The sequence below is a fragment of the Megascapheus bottae genome, chromosome 8, assembly GCF_031878675.1.
Source record: "Megascapheus bottae isolate mThoBot1 chromosome 8, mThoBot2.hap1, whole genome shotgun sequence".
NCBI classification, from domain to species: Eukaryota; Metazoa; Chordata; class Mammalia; order Rodentia; family Geomyidae; genus Megascapheus; species Megascapheus bottae.
The window spans coordinates 42,166,050-42,170,145 of NC_143516.1; the positions used below are offsets into that span (position 1 = coordinate 42,166,050).

Here is a 4,096-nt window from a genome sequence, read left to right on the forward strand (position 1 = left end):
CAAAGTGTCAATCATTTATAATTACTTGAAAATCACATTGCATTGAAAAGGTTTCAAGACAATTTGATCACACAGACCAGTCCTTTGCACTTATGATCAATGAGGAGATGCCACAAATGACCGGATGAAGATAGTTCAAGGTTTAAATCTCCCTTCTTTATAGCACAGGCCCCTTCACCCCTGTTTTATAGTGTTATTTTATTGAAGAAAAGTTGTTCACTAACTCCAAATTAGAAGATGCCTTCAGAAAGAAGCTCCAGTTATCTCTCTTTCTTTTTTACTGTAATATATAGAGGGGTCACAGTTACATTCGCCAGACAGAGGGTACATCACTTCTCATACATTGACACCCCCTCTCATGGTTTTGTCCCCATTTTCCTCCTCCCATCCCCTCCCAATCATTTGTTTTCCCTACTTCAAATAAACATATGAACTGTATGTACAATGTACCAAGTAACAAAGTAGGATACTGTAACAATATGAGATTAACCAAAGGGCAACAAAAGAGAGGAGAAATAACACAGTATATTAAGAACAACAATCACCTAATACAAAGCTCTTGTTTCCACATCCTGAAGATCCCTTCATTTAGCCTCATCCTATATGGCCTTAAGTATCTAGGTTTTGAGCTATTGTAGTCCTCTGCTAGGAGAGTCCTAGGTTTGTACGAATTATTAGTCATTGAGCTTATGTCTTTTGGGTCTGGCTTACTTCACTTAATATGATTTTTTGCAAGTCTTTCCATTTAGGTCCATTTATCTCTTGAGGGAATCCTTGACACTGGATAATTTCTATGCCTCCTTATCACACACCTTCTCCTCTGTGAAATCTGAAGGACATAGATTGTATATATACATAAAACCCTTCAGCTTTAGAAGCATGGCATCCAGGTAACAAATGCTATATCTGCAGGCAGAATTTTGTTTTCAGATCACCAATCTGCAACGTCACGCTCACATAGATCTTCAATATAAATCTGAAATTTTAGTGAGAAAAGATCAAACACAATCAGATGGATAAGTTGTGGGGAGATTTGGGGAGTGCTTTGGCTTTAAGGAGTGGTGATGGTTGTGGGGGCTTTGGTTTACAATTTCTTGGAAAAATAAGTTATCAATGAGAAACTCAGAATTGCAGGTTCTGGAGGAGAATTTTTTTTTTTATGGGTGATGGGGCTTGAACTCAGCCTGGGCCCTATTCCTGAGCTCTTCAGCTCCAGGCTACCACCATAAACCCTGGGCCTGGGAGGTGTCCCTGAACACTTCAGCTCAAGGTTACTGCCCTATCCTTGAACCAAGCCCTACTTCTCATTTTCTAGAGGTTAAGTGGAGATCATTTGTGCCCAGGCTGGCTTTGAACCGTGGTCCTTGGATCTCAGCATCCTGCGTAACTAGGATTACAGGCTAACCACCATGCCCAGCTAGAAGGAGAAAATTTTTAAGGAGTCTGAAAGATTAATTAGCCCAAATATCCATTTTTAATTGAGAAATGTAGACCCCAGGTAGACTCAAATTCACCTAAGCAATGAGAAGACATGTTGGCTGAACAGGGTTCCTGAGTCTAATTCAAGGTCTCCTTTTCCTGTTGTATGGAGATATGGTACCATCTAATGATAATTATCACTATGAGAACAGAGAAGGGAGGAAACAGGTAAGGTAAGGATTATTTTTCCAGGATCTGACTAGAGTCAAGCCTAGAGGATAGAGGAAGATACCATTTCATTTGAGAGGAGAACAGCAACAAAGTGCAAAACCAAATCAAAAATTCAAGGTGAATGCACACCATTGGGTCAACATTCAGTGAGGAAACAGCAATCATACCAGGAAGAGGTTTAGCAGTAGTTGTGTATGGAATTTCTGATCAGGTACTTGAAAAACAAAAGGAGACCACGGGAGGGAAAGCTGGAAGCAGTTACTTCAAAAAGCAGCACACAGAAAATGCTGTCTGAAGAGCATTATAGGGCTTTAATATCTATTAGAATTTCAGGTTAGAGCAGCTAATTATCTGACACTAAAGGAAAATCTAAATGCTGTATCTTTTTTCCCTATTTTTTTATTCCCTGGTTTTTTCCTATTTGCTTATATTTTATGTAACTAGAACGGGTATGTAACATATTAATGCTCAATAAATAATTATTGATTGCTATGTTCTTCTGAGTGCCAAGTCTAAAAAGAGTTTGATCAATAGCTATTGCAGTGATACTGAAAGTCTATTTACCCTTAGGTGCTTCTGAAAATGTAAGTCCTTCCAGTACTTTGAAGAGTCAAGAAAAATAAAATAGATTTTGTACAACAACAACAACAACAACAACAAAGAGTAGCAAACAGCTCTCCAGCTGGAGAAACACTGAGAAAATTATTAGACTTTGAACAGTTGGAAGAATGATCTCAAGAAGATAGGCCTCTGGCCTCTGGAGAGAGCCTGAAACTGGATTGTCTGAAGAAGGTAGCATTTAGCTGGACCTGGGAGCCTGAAAAACAGTGGAACAACATAACAACAATTCCCTTCACATCTCCTCCCTTCTCCCCACCACAGCTTCCTGGAATTGTCACTGCAATTGATACTAAGTTTACTGATCTCTTGAAGAGTAAACCACTATTTGCATTGCTGACATATAGTGGGAACAAGTAAGAAAGATAAGATTCTATTTCCCTCGCAGTGGCCTTCCCTCTAGTGCCTTAAAAAAATTAGAGCTCTGTTGGCAAAATAGAAATGTAATATGCAGAGCCCAATGCCTGCACCAAAAATGCAAAGTTGCTTCTTGTTTGCATCTTTCCTCTCGCAGGGCCGCCCACTGCCACCATGAAGGTCGAGCTCTGCATTTTCAGTGGGTACAAGTTCTACCCGGGCACGGGAGGCCCTATGCCAGGACTGACGGGAAGGTTTTCCAATTGCTTAATGCAAAAATGCAAGTCAGCCTTCCTTTCCAAGAGGAATCCTCGACAGATACACTGGACTGTCCTCTACAGAAGAAAGCACAAAAAGGACAATCGGAAGAAATTCAAAAGAAAAGAACCCGACGTGCAGTCAAATTCCAAAGTGCCAGCACTGGTGTATCGCTTGCTGACATATTAGCCTAGAGGAATCAGAAACCACAAGTTAGAAAGGCTCAGCGAGAACAAGCTATTCGGGCTGCCAAGGAAGAGAAAAGGCTAAGCTAGCATCCAAGAAGACAGCAATGGCTGCTGCTAAGGCCCCCACAAAGGCTGTGCCCAAGCAAAAAACCTGTAAAGCCTGTGAAGATTTCTGCTCCCCGAGCTGGTGAAAACGCTAGTTTGGCAGATCAGACTTTGAAATAAAGATCTATCTGTAACTTAAAAAAAATCCAAAGTAAAGGTGGTATGAATTTGTGAGTGAAAATACAAGCACTCAGTGGGCAGATGTGAAGATCTTGATTAGTGTCAAATGTTTAAGTTGGGATGAAGTGGATCAGAGCCTGTCAGGCTGAAAGACTCCTTGGAATACTGGGAAGAGCTACTTAGACGTTAATTTCATAGGACATTGATCGACAGGAGGAAAGGTAGGGTCTTTTTATTAAGAATACATTTTATTATTATTGCAGATGTGATATACAGAGGGGTGACAGTGACACAAGTCAGGTAATGAGGACATTTCCTTTGCATGTCATCCTTTCCCTAGCACTCTCCCAATTTTTCCATTCCATCCCCACCCACAACTACATAGTACATTTTCCATGATGCTTAATTAGTACCACTATTGTGCTCTTTCATCCTTTGTTCCATCTTTTTCTGTGACCCCCCCATCTTACCTTCCCAATGACAAGTAAACTAAGTCAAAAGGAAGACAACAAAAAAAGCAGCAACAACAATAATGAAACCTCTTATTTCTTTTTCTTGGTGTGTTCATTTTGTAAAATGCTAATCAAAACATTATTGAGAGTCCACTTCACCCCCATGGGTGAGGCCATTACCAAGAAAACTAACAGTAACAAATCCTCGTGGGAATGAGGCCACTGCTGGTGGGAATGTGAACTTGTTCAACCACTCTGGAAAGCAGTATGAAGGTTTCTCAAAAGACTAAACATAGAGTTTCCCTATGACCCAGCAATCTCCACAGCATTTATCCAATAGATCACAAA

The 4,096-nt window shown here is 40.4% G+C and overlaps 1 pseudogene; it reads left to right on the forward strand.

The window, feature by feature from the left end:
• The first annotated feature begins 2,799 nt into the window (after positions 1-2,799).
• On the forward strand, positions 2,800-3,296 carry LOC150059872 (large ribosomal subunit protein eL24 pseudogene; annotated as a pseudogene).
• Positions 3,297-4,096: the final 800 nt, after the last annotated feature.